At 49.5% G+C, this 22,706-nt stretch overlaps 1 protein-coding gene across 2 annotated transcripts in view; it reads right to left on the bottom strand.

Annotated features, from left to right (window-relative positions):
* The window catches only part of ITCH (itchy E3 ubiquitin protein ligase), a 94,941-nt gene extending 73,724 nt beyond the window's left edge, over positions 1-21,217 (bottom strand). The window contains exon 1 of one of the 2 annotated variants that reach the window (XM_064167386.1): positions 21,159-21,217. The gene's annotated coding sequence lies outside the window, so the exon portion shown is untranslated. The remainder of the gene's footprint in view (positions 1-21,158) is intronic. The other variant, XM_064167392.1, reaches the window with a different exon arrangement.
* Positions 21,218-22,706: the final 1,489 nt, after the last annotated feature.

The following is a 22,706-nucleotide window of genomic DNA, read 5'->3' on the forward strand; positions in this document are numbered from 1 at the left end:
TGTAGGAAAAAAAACCTTCTTTTGTTCCATAATTTGGAGATTATGTTTCTCAACATTACTCCAGTTTTATCACAAAGGGCCACTTTGAGCACAAAGAGGCATTGAAGTCCAAGATAGTTACAAAACAGTTACCCAAAGCAGCAAGAGTGTTTGCTCTGTCTGCCCTGTGAAATCTCATTTAGCCCTAGAGCTACATTTATGCTCCAGCTGGCTCAGAGGTTCCTACAAAGTAAAAATCCCTGTCTTGAGCACCTCAGTCAAATACTCATCTTGGGTTAGCAACAGGTTATTTAAGACCTTACCATGAAAGATCGTACCAGGTCTGGAGCCCTCAATACAAGGAGGACACAGACCTGAGGGAGAGGGTCCAGAGAAGAACTTTGTCCAGAGATTTAACAAGACCAAGTGTAGGGTTCTGCACTTTGGTCACAACAACCCCAAGCAGCACTACAGGCTAGGGACAGAGTGGCTGGAAAGCAGCCAGGAGGAAAGGGAGCTGGGGGTACTGATAGAGAGTAGGCTGAAGATGAGGCAGCAGTGTGCCCAGGTGGGCAGCAGAGCCAATGGCATCCTGGGCTGGGTCAGGAGCAGTGTGGGCAGCAGGACAAGGGAGGTTCTTCCCCTGTGCTCAGTACTGCTCAGGCCACACCTTGAGTACTGTGTCCAGTTCTGGGCTCCTCAATTCAAGAGAGACATTGAGGTGCTGGAAGGTGTCCAGAGAAGGGCAACAAAGCTGGTGAGGGGCCTGGAACACAAACCCTATGAGGAGAGGCTGAGGGAGCTGGGCTTGTTTAGCCTAGAGAAGAGGAGGCTCAGGGCTGACCTCATTGCTGTCTACAACTACCTGAAGGGACATTGTAGCCAGGTGGGGGTGGCCTCTTCTCCCAGGCAACCAGCAATAGAACAAGGGGACACAGTCTCAAGTTGTGCCAGGGTAGGTCTAGGCTGGATGTTAGGAGGAAGTTGTTGGCAGAGAGAGTGATTGGCATTGGAATGGGCTGCCCAGGGAGGTGGTGGAGGCACCGTCCCTGGGGGTCTTCAAGAAAAGACTGGATGAGGCACTCAGTGCCATGGTCTGGTTGACTGGAGAGGGCTGGGTGCTAGGTTGGACTGGATGATCTTGGAGGTCTCTTCCAACCTGGCTGATTCTACTCTATGAAGGGCCATGAAAATGATCAGGGAGTTGGAGCAGCTCTGCTGTGCAGACAGGCTGAGGGAGCTGGGGGTGTTCAGCCTGGAGAGGAGAAGGCTCTGGGGAGACCTAATTCCAGTACCTGAAGGGTCGTTCAAAGAGGATGGAGAGAGACTGTTAAAGGCCTGCAGTGATAGGATGAGGGCAATGGCTTCAGAATTGAGCAGAACAGATTGAGATTGGGTGTAAGGAAGAAGTTCTGTACCATGAGGGTGCTGGAACACTGCAACAGGTTACCCAGGGAGGTGTTTGAGGCCCTTCCCTGGAGATAATTGAAGGTGAGGCTGGACAGGACTCTGGGCAACCTGTTTAGTTAAGGATATCACTGCTGACTGCAGAGGGGTTGTACTGGATGAGCTTTGGAGGTCCCTTCCAACCCAGACCATTCTGTGACTCTATGAAAGCATGAGAAAGAAATCTGAAGAGCTTCATCCAAAGTCTCCTCCTGCCTGCTGCTATGAGACAAAAAAAGGTAAGAATTAATCTGGAAGCCTCCACTTGGCACTTCTTGAAGGCTTTTACTGCTTCCCCAGCCCCCACGTTTGTTCATATTGAACACATCCAAGGAAAATTAAAATCATTCCTTTCTAAATAAAAGCTGGTTGCTCCCTTTTAGTTTCTCTTAGCTTACTGCCATACCTTAAGGCTTCTGAGTCTCACTGAGGGAAATATCTGCTGAAATAGGTTATTCTTTTGTTACAGATCCATTTGTCACCTCCTGTACTGTTATTTCCACAAACACCTTGCACATTCCTTCTGAAAACACTGTAGCAGACCTGTCTCTTCCCTGTTATGGTGCCTATCAGAATGACAACAGCCATTTACACTCTGAACTCTGTGTCTGTTCCTCAGCCTCGTTTACTGCAGCTGTGTCTGTATCAGCAAGCAATGCAATGTGATCAAGTGGAGCTAGGAAGCAAGACAGGTCCACAGGCAAAATACTCCCCTCTGCCACGGCCAGGGGCACCTTCCACTAGACCAGGCTGCTCAAGGCCCTGAACACCTCCAGGGAGGGGGCACCCACAACCTCCCTGGGCAACCTCATCCTTTGGCATTACTGTTGTTCTCCTCCTTCAGCTCTGTCCAAGTGGATGTAAGTACTTTCATGCATGGGTATGCTTAGTCACTTTGTTTCAAGTTTCAGTGGAGATTTTCTCACAGAACATTTTCCTTTATAAAGCTTTAAAAAGAAAATCCCAAAGTTTCCCACTCTCCATCCCTGGGTCAAACCTGCCTTTTCCCTTCTGCACAGAATTTAGGCCAGAAAATTGTTTCTGAAGAAAATAAAATATTTCAAAGGTATGACCACATCAGTTAAAACTAAAGTAGTAAGGACTTTTTCAGTCAAACAGATTAAGAACACATTTAAAGCATCTATTTAACTGGAATAAGCCAACCAGACCCTGGGCTGCATCAGAAGTGTGGCCAGCAGGGCCAGGGAGGGGATTCTCCCTCTTTGCTCTGCCGAGACCCCACCTGGAGTACTGTATCCAGTTCTGGAGCCCCCATTACAAGAAGGATGTGGAGATGCTGGAGAGTGTCCAGAGCAGGGCCAGGAGGATGCTGAGAGGCTGCAGCAGCTCTGCTGTGAGCACAGACTGAAAGAGTTGGGGCTGTGCAGGCTGGAGCAGAGGAGGCTCCCAGGGGACCTTCTTGTGGCCTTCCAGGGTCTGAAGGGGGCTACAAAAAAGCTGGGGAGGGACTTTTGAGGCTGTGAGGGAGTGGCAGGAGTGGGGGGAATGGAGCAAAGCTGGAGGTGGGGAGAGTGAGGCTGGAGGTGAGGAGGAAGTTGTTGAGCAGGAGAGTGGTGAGAGGCTGGAATGGGTTGCCCAGGGAGGTGGTTGAGGCCCCATGGCTGGAGGTGTTTGAGGCCAGGCTGGCTGAGGCTGTGTGCAGCCTGCTCTAGGGTAGGGTGTCCCTGAGCATGGCAGGGGGTTGGAACTGCCTGATCCTTGTGGTCCCTTCCAGCCCTGACTGATTCTACGATTCTAAGCTCTGTCACAAAGCACAAAGTATTTGTGTCTTCAAAGAGGGTAACAGATGTCATTTCTGAGGCCTCAGCAATGAGCTGGACCACAGAACTCATTGTTTCATGTGGAAGGAAGACCAGCAGTTGAGTACCACTTCCCGTGCAAACAAGTGTTTCCTTTCACAGGGAGGAGGATAAATTTCAGCAAGCATTCAGCACCTACAGAGATGCTGAGAGTTTAACTTTCCTTCCCCACTTGTTCCACGCACTAGAGAAACCCATGGGTGAAACCTGACATTTCTGATGCTCTCCCAAGTCCTGCTTGAGCTCAGGATAGCCTATACTGAGCCATGTGAAAGTGAAAAGGCTGCTCAAGTGCTCTGAGTGATTCTCCACACTGCAGGTACTGCAAGAAAGCAAATGCTACTCATTGCTTCAAAAGAACAAGACTCAGAGAATCGTTAAGGTTGGTAAAGACCTTCAATATCATTGAGTCCAATCATAACCCACTCACCATGACCACTCAACTGTATGCTGAAGCACCACATCTACACACTTCTTGAACACCTCCATTGATGGCAACTCCACCACCTCCCTGAGCAGTCTGTTCCAACCTCTGGCCACTTTTGCAGCAAAGACACTCTCCCTAATACTCAATCTAAACTTCCTCTGGCACAACTTAAGCCTTTTCCTCTCATTCTATCACCAGTTACTTGGGAGAAGAGACCAACACCAAGGGGGAACCCATGATTACCTAACCTGATAGCACCCTATGCTGCCATACCTGAATGGGTAGATTCAAGGAGAGCAGAGGATGTAGTCTACCTTGACTTTATCAAGGCCTTTGATACTGTCTCCCATGACATCCTAGTGAGCAAGCTCAGGAAGTGTGGCATGGAAGAGCAGGCAGTGAGGTGGATTAGGAACTGGTTACAAGTCAGAGAACAAAGAGTGGTGATCAATGGTGGTGCCAGGTCCAGCTGGAGAGCTGTGACCAGTGGAGTCCCCCAGGGGATCAGTGCTGGGTCTGGTGATGTTCAACATCTTCATCAATGCCACTGCTGAGGGCACAGACAGACAGAGGCTGCTCAGCAAGTTTGCTGCTGACACCCAGCTGGGAGGCTTGGCTGAGACAGCTGCAGGCTGCTCAGCCATCCAGAGAGCCCTGGGCACAGAGCTGGGCACAGAGGAACCAGATGAAGTTCAACAAGGACAAGTGGTGAGTACTACACCTGGGGAGGAATAATAAACTTCATCAGCACAGCTTGGGAGGTGACTGCTGGAGAGCAGCCCCAAGGAGAGGGACCTGGGAGTCCTGATGGAGAACATTCATGGCACAGCAATGTGCCCTGCTGGCCAAGAGGCCAATGAGATCCTGGGGTGTATATTAGGAAGAGTGTGTCCAGCAGTTCAAGGGAGGCTCTCTTTCCCCTCTACTCTGCCCTGGTGAGACCTCATCTTGAGTACTGCCTTCAGTTTTGGGCTCCCCAGTTGCAGAGGCAACAGGGATCTGCTGCAGAAGGTCCAGCAGAGGGTTATGAGGATGATGAGGGGATTGGAGGGCACTGCCTGATGAGGAGAGGCTGAGGGACCTGGGGCTGCTTAGTCTGGAGAAGACTGAGAGGGGATTTGATAGATGTTTATGAATATCTGAGGGCTGGGGGTCAGAAGTGAGGGGACAGGCTCTGCTCACTGCTCCCTGTGGTAAGAAGCAATGGATGGAAGCTACAGCACAGGAGGGAACACAAGGGGGAACTTCTTTACAGTAAGGGTCCCAGAGCACTGGAACATGCTCTCCAGAGAGGTTGTGGAATCTCCTTCTCTGAGGACTTCCAAGGCCCATCTGGATGTGTTCCTCTGTGACCTGAGCTAAATTGTATGGTCCTGCTCTGGCAGGGGGGTTGGACTCAATCTCTTTGGGTGCCTTCCAACCCCTGACATCCCATGAGCCTGTGATGATCCAAGATGCTATAGACTGGTCAGTGTCATCTCAAGCCCAGAGAAGGCCAGGGATCAAATCCTTTAAGAACCACTGCCAAACACATCATGGACAAAAAGGTGATTGGTCAGCATGGATTGCAGGAGAGGCAGTCATGCTTGGACAATCAGACAGCCTTCTATGATGAGATGACTTACTAGGTGAGAAGGGAGCAGTGGAAGCTGATTATCTTTGAGACTGTCTCCTGTAACACCCTCATAGACAAGATAAAGAAGTAGGAGCCAGACAGAGGGCTGTGGGGTGGACTGAAAACCTAACTGAACTGCCAGGCTCAAAGGGTTTTCTCAAGTCCTGCATTAAAATTCAAAGCACAGGCCTACAGTAGGTGGGTTGGGGGTTTTTTTGGTAGCTTGAAAAACTACTTCCATTTACCTGACTGCTGCTCTCCCTTACAAAGAGCAAAGCAGTAGAGCTTGAGTCAACCTTCTAGGAACTATCCAGGACCACAGGTACAAAAGCATTGGTTGGTCTCAATTCATGACAATCAGGCAATGTCAGATTGAAACACATGCCAAGATAAAAGCTAAGTTCAACTGTCCCAACAGAGAGAATGCTGCTGAATGCTTCATACGCACACTCCTTTCCTGGCTCATTTTCATTTGCCTTTGCCCTGATAAGAAACCTCACACAGTCAGATACCACTGCCGTGGTACCTGTGGTATCCCTTCCTTATTTATACAACATCAGAGATGGGGAATCCATTGACTATCATGGTTAACACTGTGCTAATTCTAAGAGCCATTTTACTTTGCTAGTGGTAGGTGTCCAACTCTTCATTCCCCTCAGAATTTCCTTCCCTTTAACTCACAGGATGATAACTTTCCAGAGCAAAGCCAGACAGTTCCCCTTTAAGCAGCTCTGGGTCTCACTTACACACCTCTAAAGCCTCTGTCCTAATCTCTGCAGCATTTCCAAGCTATTTACATAAAAAATACCTCACCTGTCACAACTTTGGACTGCAGTGTCACTTAAAAGATACTGACCCTCTGTTTCTAAAAGTTTCTCCTAGGTATCTGCATAAATTAACCAAACCTCAGTGGGAAAACATCAGTGAAGTTTCACTGATGACAGTAATAGAATGACAGAATGGCCTAAATTGGAAGGGACCTCAGAGATGCCTACTCCAATCTCCCTGCCATGGCCAGAGATACCTCTCAAACAGACTTGATTGATCGCTCAAGGCCTCAAAAGAGAGTGATGCTGCCCAGTGCTGTGTACAGCTAACTTGATCACAGAGGCATAACTATGAAGAGCACACAGCAAGCTGATGAGCTCACATCGATGAGTGGAGTTCTACCACTCCAGCCTGATGCTTTGAACACATCCACTCACCTCCATAATTTCACAGCTGCCACTGCTTACATTTAGCTACCCTATCTCATTAGCATAGAAATCACAGCACCACAGGATAGTTTTGATTGGTAAAGACCTCTAAGATCATTCAGTCCAACCACCAACCTAACACCACCATGGCCATTAAACCATGTACCAAAGTGCCATGGCCACATGCAGCTTGAACACCTCCAGGCATGGTGACCCCACCACCTCCCCAGGTGGCCTAGCATCACAGTTCAGATTACAGCTTTGTTATTTTCCAACTAAAAAGGTGGAAATCATTAACTTCCATGAGATAATTCCAGAAACTTCAGGGCTTAATTTCATGCTGATAGGTGGAAGAGATGGAGACCAGGAGATGTGATGGAGAACTACTTGAGCTTTAAACTAACGTGGTTATGTTGTGATCTGGCATCAGAAGAAGCTGGGTTTGCATCCCAGCTCTTTTTAAATGTACTGCAAAGGCACTGCATTAGAAGTGGCAATGAAACAACTCTGTACTATCAGCTCTCACACTAAAATCACAAGGCCACTACATTCTGTTCCAGCATCCACCTTAACAAGTCACTTGAGAAGCAGCTACACATTCAGTTATAACAGAGGACAGCATCTAGGGAGGATTTTGTAATCTCTGGCCATTAAGTTTTTCTTGTTGTTTACAGCTGAATGCCACTTTCATCACATTTCCCCATTCCACTCCCAGTGCTACATTTCATTATCAGTGGTTCACACATGCCTTTGATCAAACAAACAAACTGGCAAAGCTTTTCACTCTGGGGGGAATGGGAAGCAAAAAGCTTGACTACTAAATCACACAATCACCTGTGCTCATTGTTAAGAATGACAGCTTCACCCACTGTTACAGTTCTTGAGAAGCCAAGACTGAGAGATCTGATCAATGCCTATAAATATCAGAGGGGTGGGTGTCAAGTGCCTGAGGACAATCTCTTTTCAGTGGTGTGCAGTAATAAGACAAGGAGCAATGGATACAAACCAGAACACAGAAGGATTCACCTCAACATGAGGAGAAACTTCTGTACTGTGAGGGTGACAGAGACCTGGAGAAGGCTGCCCAGAGAGGTTGTGGAGTCTTCTCTTCTGAGAGACTCAAGACATACCTGGATGTGGTCCTGTGCGACCTGCCCCAGGTGATCCTGCTTTGGCAGAGGGGTTAGATTCTATGATCTCTGTGGGTCTCTTCCAACCTCTAACATTCTGTGATTCGTGGTCCAGTCCTGTTCAATATCTTCACTGATGATCTGGACCAGGAGGTTGAGTCCAGCATCAGTAAGTTTGCAGATGACACCAAGCTAGGAGCAGATGAGGATCTGTTGGAGGGTAGGAGAGACCTGCAGAGGACCTTGTGGGCAGAGGCCAATGGGATGAGACAGAACAAGGCCAAGGGCAGGGTTCTACACTTTGGCCACAACAACCCCAAGCAGCACTACAGGCTGGGGCCAAAGGGGCTGAGAGCAGCCAGGCAGAGAGGGAGCTGGGGGTGCTGGGAGAGAGGAGCTGCAGAGGAGGCAGCAGTGCCCAGGTGGGCAGCAGAGCCAATGGCATCCTGGGCTGGCTCAGGAGCAGTGTGGGCAGCAGGACAAGGGAGGTTCTTCTGCCCCCTGTGCTCAGCACTGCTCAGGCCACCCCTGGAGTGCTGTGTCAAATTCTGGGCTCCTCCATTGCAGAGAGATGCTGAGGTGCTTGAAGGTGTTTGGAGAAGGGCAGCAAGGCTGGGGAGGGGCCTGGAGCACAGCCCTGTGAGGAGAGGCTGAGGGAGCTGGGGGGGTGCAGCCTGCAGCAGAGGAGGCTCAGGGCAGAGCTCATTGCTGTCTGCAGCTGCCTGCAGGGAGGCTGTAGCCAGGTGGGGTTGGGCTCTGCTGCCAGGCAGCCAGCACCAGAAGAAAGGGACACAGCCTGAAGCTGTGCCAGGGCAGGTCTAGGCTGGATGTGAGGAGGAAGTTGTTGGCAGAGAGGGTGATTGGCATTGGAATGGGCTGCCCAGGGAGGTGGTGGAGTGGCCGTGCCTGGAGGTGTTGAAGCCAAGCCTGGCTGGGGCACTTAGTGCCATGGTCTGGGTGACTGGCCAGGGCTGGATGAGCTTGGAGCTTTCTTATAACCTGGTTGATTCTGTGATTCTAAAAAGTATTTTTAAACCTGGCCTTTTGAAAGGCTGTTCTTTACTAGCAGTTGGTAAATGCAAAGCCAAAACCAGACCCTGTCACCTGGAAAACTCAAGCCCAGCAGACACTCTTCAGAAGGATACTAAAGCTGGGATCTCCACAAATCTCAACATGATTCTTTACTGTGTGCAGCACAGAACTGTACAGCACACAACACACTGTTTTCAGGGTGTTTGAGTGTTCAGTACCACTGATGAAGGTTCACAGGTAAACAGACCTACTTTCTTCAAGGGATAACAACACAGTGCCCCAGATAAGCCCCCACTTTGCTTCCAAGAACACAGATAAAAAGGGCCATGGAGGTATCAGCAGAATGACAAATGATACTGCCTGAGAAAAACTATCTTGCTAAACAGACTGTCACTGTCAGTACTGGAGCAATAAACCAAACCAGACATCACTGATCTGCAACTCAACCTGGCAAGGCTCAAAGAAACCATGAATCACTCTCTACTACCAGTGACAAAACACACCTGAAATCTGCTGATTATTTGAAGTCTCTTCAAAAAGAAATGCTGTTTGTACTTGCTTTAATAAACTAGATGCAATAAGGCACAGTTCCTCTTGACTCTGCTGTAAGAGCAAGAACTACTGGAGTCAACGCACTGAAATTCCTGCAGCTAACCAGTTTGAGAAGGGCACATTTAGACTGAATGTTAGGAGGAAAATCTTTACAGTAAGGGTGGAGAGACCACTGAGACAGGTTGCCCAGGGAGGCTGCAGATGTCCCCTTCCTGGTGGTATTAAGGTCAGGTTGGACAGGGCCTTTAACAAGCTGGGCTAGTGGAAGGTGTCTCTGCTAATAGCAGCAGGGTTGAAGCTAGATGATCCTTAAGATTTCTTCCAACTCAAACCATTCTATGAACATAAGAATACACATCCACTGCCCCATAAGAAAAATAAGCTGCTTCTCAGAACAGGCTTAAGCATTACAAATAACCACAGAAACTAGAACTGGAAACGTATCACAAGCAAAAAAATGAGGCAATACTCCTGTTTTCTAAATGCAGTGCCAGCCAGAAACAAAGGTTGCATCTTTCCAACCTAAATTAGGCATTACTAAAGTAAAGGATCAAGTGAATGTTGAACTATCTGAAAGTCTACTATGGGTCAATGTCTTTCTTAAAACTGCAAACTGCTGCAAGCAAATCCTTCAGTTCCAGAAGAATCACCTTCATGTTTTCTAACTGCAGAAGTCCATCACCTGCTTCCCAGGAATAGCTGATGGAAGATCAGATGGTAACATGAAAGCATGGCAAGGAGTGGACAACACAACCATTCCAACCTAGTGAAACAACTGCTTGCTACACTCCAGCTCATACCTCTCTGAAAAACAGACCAAAAGCTATAGGAAACCAGGCTCAGAACTGCACCATTTCAACACTGTCAATGGGCAATGGATTTAAACTGCAGCACAAGAAGCTCTACTTCAACATGAGAAAGAACTTCTTGACTGTAAGGGTCACAGAGCACTGGAATAGGCTTCCCAGAGAGGTTGTGGAGTCTGCTTCTCTGGAGACTTTCAAGACCTGTCTGGATGTGTTCCTGTGTGATCTGCACTAGGTTATGGTCCTGCTCTGGTAGAGAGGGGTTGGACTATCTCCAGAGGTCCCTTCCAACCCCTAACATGCTGTGAACACTTCCACTTAACTTTTTTTTGTGGGGCTGCCCTAAAAGCCCTTTTGCTATTTCTTCTCTGAAATCTTGGGTTACCCAAGACCTCTAACTGTAGTAATAAATAAAACCCTTGAATGAAAAAGTTTCACTCTTAACATCCTAAATCTTCTGTAGGAAGACAACTGCACACTTAAAAATAGAACAGACTACCTGCCAACAACAAACATTAGCTGCAACCTTCCATTTCAAGGGAACATCCACACTGCAGGGATACATCTTAAAGCTCACCTCTCAAGAAGCTGAAAACTGTCTCCTAAATTTGGCAGTGAGCCAGAGGTAACTTGGACAAGAGTAACAGCAAGGGAGCTTGCAGCAGCTATCAGGGCAGCGCAGATGGTGAGCTCCAGCCGGGCAGCTCGATACTGCTGAAGCAGTGGGGTCCCACTTTTCCCTTCACACTCCTCCCAGCACACAGTCCTACATTTGTGTCAACTTTAGTCCTGAATTGACAATCAATGACCTATTTAAATCAAATATACCTTCAGGAAATTAAAGCCTGGGGCTTGTACTAATTGCAAACTAACTTTAGTTCTATGTGTTTTTTAAATTAACTAGCCATAGTTTGCATGTCCTGCTAAAGCATTTGATGTAAGCAGTGTAACCTGCTGTGACAACACCTCTCACAGCATACACACAGCCCTACAGGGACATCCAGGCACTGGGTGACAAACCAAACAGGTATTCACATACCAGAGTATGAGTACAGGCTGTGCTGTTTGTGGCTGAGGCAGAGCTTATTTTCTTCCCAGCACCTGGTGTGGGCCTACAGTTTGGATGTGTGCTGGAAACATTGCTGGCAGCATTGGGATCTTTTCCTTATTGCTGAGCAGCACTTACACAGAGTTAGGGGCTTGTCTGCTCCTCACACCACCAGCAAGCACAAGAAATTGGGAAGGCACACAGCTCATCCTGGCTGAGCAAAGGGATACTGCAGATCATATGATGCCCAGCTCAGCACATAAAGCTGAGGGAGGAGGAAGGAAGGAGCTGTGTTTGCCTGCCCAAGTCACCACTACACGTGATGCAGCCCTGCTCTCCTGGAGACAGCTGAGCATCTGATGGGAAGTGAAGGAATTCCTTGCTGTGCTTTGCTTGCACCCCTGCCTTTTGCTGTACCTGTCTTCAGCTCAACACATGAGTTTTCTCACTTTGACTCTTCAGATTCTCTCTCCATCCCAGCAGTGGACAGCAAGCAAGCAGCTGGGTGGGTTTAAACCACAACAAAGGTCTACAGGGTGATAATGCTGTTTAATGCCCTTTTTTTATCAGCAAAACATCCTTCCAGATACAAACTCTGATTCTAAGTCATGTGAAAAGTTCTGACAGTTGCTCTACATTTTGTTCTGACACTTGTTATTTATTTATTTAGTTAGTTTGTAGTGCAGAAGAAGCTTACTGCATTTAAGTCACAGAGGCAGAAACACAAAGTACAAAGCCTACTGTTTTAAAAATAGAAAGTGAGATTCCAGAAAGCAAAGAAATCCCAGCTGTGGCACGAGATTTCTCTCCTAGCAGAGTCTGTCACTACTGTCTACAAAGTAGCTTCCTTCTCAACTCCCACACTGTCCAACTGTTGGTATCTGCCACACTCAAACATCCAGCTGACTGGGAAGTTCACAGCTTCCAAGTGAGTACACATCAGTCTGAAAGCATCTGCACCTCTCATATCATCATCAGGACAATATTACTTTGTGCAGACGCTCAGATCCCAGATGAAAGCAAGACTTAAATGTTCAATATCAATTCTAATTGTCACTAATGCCATAAAAGTCTTGTAGATCTGAAGGGCCCGAGCAGGGGCTGAAAGGGATCACAAAATCACAGAATGGTAGGGGTTGGAAGGCACCCACCAGAGATCAAACACCTGGCAACACCTTTCTGTGTGCCCTGCCAGCCACTGCTGCCCAGACCCCCGGAAGGCAAGCATTACTTTGCTGTCACAGAATAACATGGGGTGGAAGGACCTCTGGAGGGTGAGTTCTTGTGACACCATGTCTTGGGCAGATGTGGTTTGATCAAACCCTTCATCTTCCCTAATCACAGAATCACCAGGCTGGAAAAGACTTCTGAGATCATCTTCCCCTGGCACAACTTCAGACCGTGTCCTCTTGTTCTGTCACTAGTGGCCTGGGAGAAGAGCCTGACGCCACTTGACTACAGCTTCCCTTTAGGTAGTTGTGGAGAGTGATAAGGTCCCTTCTAAATCTCCTCTTCTCCAGGCTGAACATCCCCAGCTCCCTCAGCCTCTCCTCATCAGGCCTTCCCTCCAGTCCCCTCACCAGTCTTGTCACTCTCCTCTGGATCCACGCCAGCACCTCAAAATATCCTCCTTGAAGTGAGTGGCCCAGAGCTGCACAGGCAGAGCTCAAGGTGAGGCTTCAACAATGATGAGTAAAGGGGCAGAATGACCTCCTTAGTCATGCTGGCCACACTATTCCTGATACAGGTGAAGATACAGGTCCTGATACAGTCCAGTCACACTGTCAAAGCAGGATCACCCAAGGACACATCCAGATGGGGCTTGAAAGTCCCCAAAGAAGCAGCCTCACAGTAAAGAAGTTTTTCCTTATGCTGAGGTAGAACTTCCTGGGATCCAGTTTACACTCACTGGTCCTTATCCCATTAGTGGGCACTACTGAAAAGAGCCTGGCACCTTCACCTGGACACCCACCCTCGGATATTCATAGACATTGATAAAATCCCTTCTCTTCTCAAGGCTAAACAGTCTCAGGCCTTTCTTCATAGGAGAATCATAGAATCAACCAGGTTGGAAGAGACCTCCAAGATCATCCAGTCCAACCTAGCACCCAGCCCTAACCAATCAACCAGACCATGGCACTAAGTGCCTCATCCAGACTTTTCTGGAAGACCCCCAGGGACGGTGCCTCCACCACCTCCCTGGGCAGCCCATTCCAATGCCAATCACTCTCTCTGTGAAGAACTTCTTCCCAATATCCAGCCTATACCTACCCTGGCACAACTTGAGACTGCGTCCCCTTGTTCTATTGCTGGTTGCCTGGGAGAAGAGGCCACCCCCCACCTGGCTACAATGCCCCTTCAGGTAGTTGTAGACAGTAATAAGATCACCCCTGAGCCTCCTCTTCTCTAGGCTAAACAGGCCCAGCTCCCTCAGCCTCTCCTCATAGGGTTTGTGTTCCAGGCCCCTCACCAGCTTTGTTGCCCTTCTCTGGACACCTTCCAGCACCTCAACATCTCTCTTGAATTGAGGAGCCCAGAACTGGACACAGCACTCAAGGGGTGGCCTGAGCAGTGCTGAGCACAGGGCCAGAAGAACTTCCCTTGTCCTGCTGCCCACACTGCTCCTCAGCCAGCCCAGGATGCCATTGGCTCTGCTGCCCACCTGGGCACACTGCTGCCTCCTCTGCAGCTCCTTTCTCCCAGCACCCCCAGCTCCCTCTCTGCCTGGCTGCTCTCAGCCCCTCTGGCCCCAGCCTGTAGTGCTGCTTGGGCTTGTTGTGGCCAAAGTGCAGAACCCTGCACTTGGCCTTGTTAAATCTCATCCCATTGGCCTCTGCCCATCCATCCAGCCTGTCCAGGTCCCTCTGCAGGGCTCTCCTACCTTCCAACAGATCAACACCTGCTCCTAGCTTGGATGTGTCAAGTCCTTTAATCACCCTTGTAACCTCTGCTGGACTCTCTCCAATAGATCCCTGTCTAGGGGATCTAGGAAGGGAAAAAGTAATGATGTGCCACACCTCATAAGACTCCGTTTAAAGCCTTTACACCATTGAGAACATCTAAATAAACCACCAGTAATGCCAACAGGTTTTCCCACAGGGCAAATTACACGGATTTGATGGGTGCACAGGAGAACAACTGTTGCCTTGCGACAGCTCATTCCTTCACTTGAATTAGATCTGGTTCAGGCAAATGTTTAACAACTGTAGCACTGCTCTGGAAATTGGTCAGTCCATTACACAGCACATGCCACATCTGCAAAAGTCTTCTCATGGCTTAGTGGGAAACTTCATTTAACAAGTCCCAAATTGAGTGTATCATGGAATCACAGAATAGTCTGGGTTAGGAAGGAGCTCCAAAAGTCATCCAGTCTAACCCCTCCTGCAGTCAGCAAGGACACCATCAACTAGATCAGGTTGCCCAGAGCCCTGTCGAGCCTCACCTTGAATATCTCCAGGGATGGGGCCTCAACCATCTCCCCGAGTAACCTCTTGCAGTGTTCTACTAGCCTCATAGTAAAGAACTTGTTCCTCACATCCAATCTACATCTGCTGATCTTCAGTCTGAAGCCACTGTACACTGCAGGCCCTTGTAAATGCTCTCTCTCTGTCAGTTACCTGAAGAACTGCCTGTTGATCTGACATTTTCTTCTGGAATTCTGATGGAATTAGAAATGTTGCACATGGTCAGTATTTACTAAACACCACAATGTCAAAAGCCATGAAAACAGAGGTGACAACTGCTTCCTTTGGATAGCTGCAGAAAATGTATGAATGCAGAGTGAGGTGCTCAGAGCTCTTCTAAACCTCCAGCACTTCTCTTTCCTGTTTTCATTACACATTCTTACACTCCAAACGGCTGGAGCAAGAGGCAGCTCCTCCGAAGGCTGTATCATTGATGCAACACAGGTACTAGATGAACAGCTTAGCTTTAAGAACAGAAGCAGCCTTGTTATGGTGTTGCAAAAAAAGAAGCCAAGTCACACAGCTACTTTTTATCTTCTAGGTTCTTGTGTTTTCTTTTTTCTCACTCCCTTTAGAGAGTGAAGTGCCCTCCATATGAGGATTGCCTCAGGAGATCTTAACTCAGACAGGAAAGGCAAAGCTACTTTCACACAAGTTCCCAGGCCTAGTTAAAGATCAGACTGAACACATTATCACCTTAGAGATATCTTTTATGTGTTAATGGCTACATTTTTGATCAGGTCTCTGAAATGACATATTTACAGCAGTAAGAAATATAAACATGCACACAAGCCACATACACTCTTACAGAGGCAGTCTCTACAAAGATGAAATAATCCCTGCAGAGGGACCTGGCCAGGCTGGATGGGTGGGCAGAGGCCAATGGGATGAGATTGAACAAGGCCAAGTGCAGGGTTCTGCACTTTGGCCACAACAACCCCAAGCAGCACTACAGGCTGGGGACTGAGTGCCTGGAGAGCAGTCAGGAGGAAAGGGACCTGAGGGTACTGATAGAGAGTAGGCTGAAGATGAGCCAGCAGAGTGCCCAGGTGGCCAAGAGAGCCAATGGCATCCTGGCCTGCATCAGGAGCAGTGTGGCCAGCAGGACAAGGGAGGTTATTCTGCCCCTGTACTCAGCACTGCTCAGGCCACACCTTGAGTACTGTGTCCAGTTCTGGGCTCCTCAATTCAAGAGAGATGTTGAGGTGCTGGAAGGTGTTTGGAGAAGGGCAACAAAGCTGGTGAGGGGCCTGGAGCACAAATCCTATGAGGAGAGGTTGAGGGAGCTGGGGGTGTTTAGCCTGGAGAAGAGGAGGCTCAGGGGTGATCTTATTACTGTCTACAACTACCTGAAGGGACATTGTAGCCAGGTGGGGGGTGGCCTCTTCTCCCAGGCAACCAGCAATAGAACAAGGGGACACAGTCTCAAGTTGTGCCAGGGGAGGTCCAGGCTGGATATTAGGAAGAAGTTCTTCACAGAGAGTGATTGGCATTGGAATGGGCTGCCCAGGGAGGTGGTGGAGGCACCGTCCCTGGGGGTCTTCCAGAAAAGCCTGGATGAGGCACTTAGTGCCATGGTCTGGTTGATTGGTTAGGGCTGGGGGATAGGTTGGACTGGATGATCTTGGAGGTCTCTTCCAACCTGGCTGATTCTATGATTGTATGATTCTAATCAGTGTGATCTAAAGGTCAATTAATTCAGGCTCTGACAAGCCAAAGTTAAAGAAAACCCTTAGTTAAGGAATCCTTATAAAAAACAAACTCACCCCACCTAGCTGCTCAGCAAATAAATGAAGATAAGAAGAGCTGCTCATGGCACCAGCAAAGAATAAAACCTGAAGTGTCAGAGAAGTTCAGCTGCAGTATTTGGAGCTACAGATCTTAACCCATTCAAATGGCTCTAAAAGCCATTGTTTTATTTCTTCACTGCTGGTATCTGACAACTCTGTCAAGCAAGAATAATGATTATTAGTATATAATTAAATGACTGCTATTGCTGAGGACAGAGACAGGCACTAGGGATGGATGCTGATCAAAAGCATCTCCAAGATGAACACCATCCACTCTTCTCCATACCTACTCTCCCACTTGCCCAGCATCCAGTCTTTTATAGCTTTTTTCACTGTGCTGGGGGAGACAGAACTAAAAAAGGCACAAATCACTTACAAATGTCTTGCACAGGCAAAAGCTTCATCACAATCATGGAAAATTGAAGGAATCAAGAGCCCATTTTATTTTTAAGTAAAAAAACATGCTTCCAGTCGTAAAGTTTCTACTCATGATGGACATTGCACTGTAAATGGCTATCCAATTGATGAATTAATGATTAAATCAGAACCAGATTATGGATCTGCCTATACTATTTCTTTCTATTCAAGATCACTTTAAACCTTAACTGACCTTACTTCTGCTCAGCTTAAAAAAGACTTTAAAAAGATGAGCAGGTGCTTAGCTAATACTAAGGCAATCAGGCCACTCCCCAGCTTTGTCGCCCTTCTCTGGACACTTTCCAGCACCTCAGCATCTCTCTTCAATTCAGGAGCCCAGAACTGTTCACAGTACTCCAGGGGTGGCCTGAGCAGTACTGAGCACAGGGGCACAAGAACCTCCCTTGTCCTGCTGCCCACACTGCTCCTGAGCCAGCCCAGGATGCCATTGGCTCTGCTGCCCACCTGGGCACTGCTGCCTCATCTTCAGCTCCTCTCTCTCAGCACCCCCAGCTCCCTCTCTGCCTGGCTGCTCTCAGCCCCTCTGGCCCCAGCCTGTAGTGCTGCTTGGGGTTGTTGTGGCCAAAGTGGCCTTGTTCAATCTCATCCCATTGGCCTCTGCCCACCACGACCTCCCTGATCCCGAAGCAGATCTGCAGGTAAGTGGTAAGTCACCTAGCTTACACTTCTGGATCAGAAACGAGGTTCCACGCGACACAACTTAACAATCCACTTTAAGAGAATAGGCCTTTTCTTACTCAACAGTACCATTTGAGGCTAAGATCTTGACTTCAAGGATCCAAATGCAAATGTTAAGTAGTTCTGTTCACAACTGAAACAACAGGCTTCCTCTCCCAGCACAATTCACAACAGCTCAGGTAGGTGGGGGGAAGGCAGGCATTATCAGTTTCTAAATAAGAGGACTGTAATAACAAAACCCCAAGAACCAGCAGACTAACTGCCAAGTTTTTACATTATTTGAGTAGCCAGTGTAACAAGATCTGGTATTGTGTTTCCTCAAAGGAGAGAAGAAATTATCTGCCCTTGATGTTTTTACCAGGAAGTTAAACACTGCTGGTTTCATGTGTTGTATGCCCTGGTATAGTAAAAGTAGAAATTCCAGGCATAACTTAAGAGTTGGCCAGATGGAACAGTCTTGCTCTCCTTAGAATGTTCTTGCCTGTTTCGTTACAACACCTTCATTGCTATGAAGCATCATTTGCAATTCTCACGAAGATCAATCCTTCAGCTCTGTGCTACAGTAAAACCTGAATGTCACTTACTTATGGAAAATGCTCAAGTGCTTATTGCTTTATTCTTCAGATGAAGGGCGAAGGAGGAAAAACTACTTTTCCTTCTCAAAAACAAGGACACAGAGTTAGTTCAGGTAAGAGACGAACCAAGCCCAAGAAAGATTGCTTAACCTTTGGAAATACTTTTTACTGTCTCATAACTTGGGTATCTAGAAAAAACAAATATTCCCAAGCTGGACTATAATCACAGCTTGTCTACTTTCTCTTCTGAGGCAGCAGACACTCCAGAGGGCTGCTATAGCTGGGTGAAGTACGGTTACAATAAGCGGCTGAGGCAAATCCTCTCCTCTAGGTTATGCAGGCATATTCACTCCTCATTAAGTGGCAGAGCAGAAAGTAGTTCCTTCAATTACATGAGTGCAGCAGACTGACAAAAATTGGGACATCACACGAACAGGATAGCCAAACACACAGTCTCAGAAACAAGCAGTACCCATGAAAGCACTCCCAGAAGCTTCACCATTACCACCCGCAAGGGGTTTTCAGCTCTCCCCCTACAGACTCTTTACCTTGCTTTCCAGCAGAAATGAAATTGGATTTGCTGTGACACGAAAAGCACTTGACTACGGCTGAATATGTTTACCACATCGTTTAAAACAGCTTAAATTTACAACAGATGTTTGTTTAGATGCTATCATCAAGAGATAATGCTGTTGAAAAGCAACTTATCTATTACACATGCTGTAAACCAGAAGAACGTTAATTTACTTTGTTCATCTCTCCAGAAACTTCTTTTTCAAGCACTCCTACAGCAAGCTTTCTTAGAAACAATTCATTAAAACTCTAGCACAATGTTTTCTCTTGCACTATACTACCTGTCCTCCCATTAGCTTACTTGTCCTGCAGTAAACCTCCTCGAACCATTTGGAAACAAATAAACAGGGCAACTTCAAATTTCACTAGAAAAGAAACAGAACTTTCTGTAGGGAGAGAAAAACGGAGAGAAGGCAACAAAATGCCACTTAACTAATAAACATATATCAATAATCTTCTCCCAATCTCTCTTAAGACCCAAAATAACTGTTTAATCTGTAAGCAGCTTTCAAAGTTAGCGCTCAGAAGTGTCAGTTATTTTCCACTGCAACATCACCTTTTTTTTTTCCACATGCACTCGAGCAGTTCTTTGCTTTAAAGACAATAAAATTCACTTTGGATCCAAATGCTACATATTATCCAATCGTCACTCAAGGTGAATGAGTTCAGTGTAGCGATTAAAACTGTCAGCTGAAGCGCAACTAGGAAAGCAGACCAGAGAAAGCCCAGATATAAAGGGCTGCAGCAAAGAGCAATGTAACTAGTTAAATCAGAACTGCTTCTCAACTCTAAGAGGAGGAAAAATAGAATATTCATTTCTTTTTTCAAACAATTTTTTTTTGTTTAAAGCATTAAAATCGCCAGAAATAAAGACAGACTGAAGTAGATGTTTCCTTCTTGACCACCTATGTCTCTTTTTCAGGTATAAATGACTGGCATTCTCTGGACGTGAACTAGCTTCTTACAAATCTCTCTCTGCATTTCTCTCCTTTTCTCTTTCAAGACATCACAGAATCAACCAGGTTGGAAAAGACCTCCAAGATCATCCAGTCCAACCTAGCACCCAGCCCTATCCAGTCAACCTGACCATGGCACTAAGTGCCTCATCCAGTCTTGAACACCTCCAGGGACGGTGCCTCCACCACCTCCCTGGGCAGCCCATTCCAATGCCAATCACTCTCTCTGCCAACAACTTCCTCCTAACATCCAGCCTATACTTTCCCCGGCACAAAACAACGAGAAACTCGCTAAAATAAGCACTAATACATTGGGAAAGGATAGTCTAAAATACCCTGGTTTCTAACTCCGTCAGCTCTAAGTAAGGTATAAGGGTTAAGTTTTGCTGTAGCTTCAAGGGTAAAGGATGTCACACGAATAACAACCAACACCCCAAACGCTACACCTGCCTTTCTCTCTGCATCACAAACAGATCCCAAGTGCTTTGGACAATTTAACGTCCTAAATTAGTGCCACTAAAGCAAGATGGGTTTCTGACTACCAGAGCCGATGAGACAAAGCCATCTTCAAACACCTTCTTCTGCTTTTATCGGAATACTACTCCACACAAGGTCAAAGACACCCTGCTTGGAAGGAGGAGGGTTAACAGCTAGAACCTGTCCGTGTTTCCAAAATACAGCGCTGGCAGCAGCAGCGCTGCCATTCCGCCGTGTTTACAAGAGCGAACACAGGTCGGTACAGACCTACAGCTACACTCTGGCTTTATCGCTGGGAAACATTACTCCAAGGCACGGCTGCACCCGGACAGGACAAAGGCAGCGAACTCTGGTCAAGCGGCTCCAGCAGCAGCCGAACGCGGAGGGAGGCTCCAGCACAGAGGGGACTAAACCCAAAGGCTGGCAAGGAGGCAGCGCCGCGGGAACGGCTGCCGGAAAGCAAAGCCTCTGACGGGAGCGAATCCCCAAGGCCCTGCGAGGGTGAAGGTTTAGAGGCTTATCTCAGCGACAACGAGCTTGGAAAGGGGATAGCAGGATGTGACCAGGGTAGAAAAGCAAATACTGCTAGGCGCAAGTGGAAGAGGCGATGAAGAGCTGGGGGGAATGGACACCACAGCCCACGGTCCGGGCTGGTGTCCCTGCCAGCCGGAGCGGGGAAACGGCTCCGCAGCGCAGGCCGGCAACGCCGGAGAAAGGGACGCGGGGCCAGGCAATTCCCGCAGGGGAACGCAGGGGTCCCGGGACCGCCGCCCCATGTCCCGGGAAAGGAACGATGCTGCCGTTCCAGCCCGGGCCCCCGGCCCAAGAGCTACCCCCACCAGGACACGGGGAGGCAGCGCGGCGCTGAGAGGCCACTTCAGTGAAGCACGCCTCTGGGGGCGAAAGGACTCTCAGAGAGCCAAGCCGAAGCCGGCTGGGGTCTCCCTCGTCCCCCTGCTTTCGCCACCGCGTAACGGCCGTCGGGAGCCGAGGAGAGCGACGGGGCTGCCGGACGGGGCTGCCGTACTGCGCTGCGTCCCGCCGCGCCGCAATGTCCCGTCCCTTCCCTCTCCTCACCACCACCATCTCCTCCTCCCCTTCCTCCTTTCTCCTCCGCTCCCCCCTGCCCGCAGCGCGGACTCCCCGCGCCTCTCACCGGGCTCGGCGGCGCAGCAGCTGCTCCGTCCCTCGGCCAAGATGGCAGCCGGGCCCGGCCCAACCTCCGCCAGCGACTTCACAAAGTCGGGCGGCAGCTGCGCGCGCGCAGAGTCCGCGCCGGCCACGGGCGGCGCCAGAACTACCACTCCCGGCATGCCCCGCGCCGAGCGGCCTGCGCCACGCGCCCCCGCCCCGGCGGCGGTGTGGCAGAGCCGGCGGGGCTGTGCTCCGCGGCGGCGGTGTGGCAGAGCCGCCGGTGTGTTCCGCGGAGGTGGTGTGGCAGAGCCGCCGGTGTGTGTGTTCCGCGGCGGCGTGGCGGAGCCGCCGGTGTGTGTGTTCCGCGGCGGTGGTGTGGCGGAGCCGCAGGTATGTGTGTTCCGCAGCGGCGGTGTGGCGGAGCCGCCGGTGTGTTCCGCAGCGGCGGTGTGGCGGAGCCGCCGGTGTGTGTGTTCCGCAGCGGCGGTGTGGCGGAGCCGCCGGTGTGTGTGTTCCGCAGCGGCGGTGTGGCGGAGCCGCCGGTGTGTGTGTTCCGCAGCGGCGGTGTGGCGGAGCCGCCGGTGTGTGTGTTCCGCAGCGGCGGTGTGGCGGAGCCGCCGGTGTGTGTGTTCCGCAGCGGCGGTGTGGCGGAGCCGCCGGTGTGTGTGTTCCGCAGCGGCGGTGTGGCGGAGCCGCCGGTGTGTGTGTTCCGCAGCGGTGGTGTGGCGGAGCCGCCGGTGTGTTCCGCAGCGGTGGTGTGGCGGAGCCGCCGGTGTGCGTGTTCCGCGGCGTGTCGGCGGAGCCGCGGGTGCGTTCCGCGGCGGTGCGGTGCTGGTGGCTGCTGGTGGTGTGCCTGGGCTGCGGTGCTGAACGCTTCGCAATGGCACTTGGTTCTCCGGGCCGTAGCTGGCTTTCGCCCAGGTGGAGCAGCAGGGAGCCGTTTGGGCCCGGTCATCCCACTCACTACCCACGGAAATCTCCTGGGCCAGGTCCCCGAGAAGAATTCTCGTGAAATCGTAATGACTGGGAAAGACCTTCAGCTATTAACGCTGCCAAGACCACCGCTAAGCCGTGAGGAGAGGCTGGGGGAGCTGGGGGGGTGCAGCCTGCAGCAGAGGAGGCTCAGGGCAGAGCTCATTGCTGTCTGCAGCTGCCTGCAGGGAGGCTGTAGCCAGGTGGGGTTGGGCTCTGCTGCCAGGCAGCCAGCAGCAGAACAAGGGGACACAGCCTCAAGCTGTGCCAGGGGATCTTAGGAGGAAGTTCCTGGCAGAGAGAGAGTGATTGGCACTGGAATGGGCTGCCCAGGTGGAGTGGCTGTGGCTGGAGGTGTTGCAGCCAAGCCTGGCTGGGGCACTTAGTGCCATGGTCTGGTTGGTTGGGCAGGGCTGGGAGATTGTTTGGGCTGGATGAGCTTGGAGCTTCCATCCTGCTCGATTCCATGATTCTATGTATTTTGACCTTTTCCAGGGACTGTGCTGCCAATATTTCCCTGAGCAGCATGTTCCAATGATTAACCACTCCTTCAGTGAAGAATTTTTTCCTCACCTCCACTTTAAACCTGTCCTTATGC

The sequence above is a fragment of the Pogoniulus pusillus genome, chromosome 29 (assembly GCF_015220805.1).
Source record: "Pogoniulus pusillus isolate bPogPus1 chromosome 29, bPogPus1.pri, whole genome shotgun sequence".
Taxonomy (NCBI): domain Eukaryota; kingdom Metazoa; phylum Chordata; class Aves; order Piciformes; family Lybiidae; genus Pogoniulus; species Pogoniulus pusillus.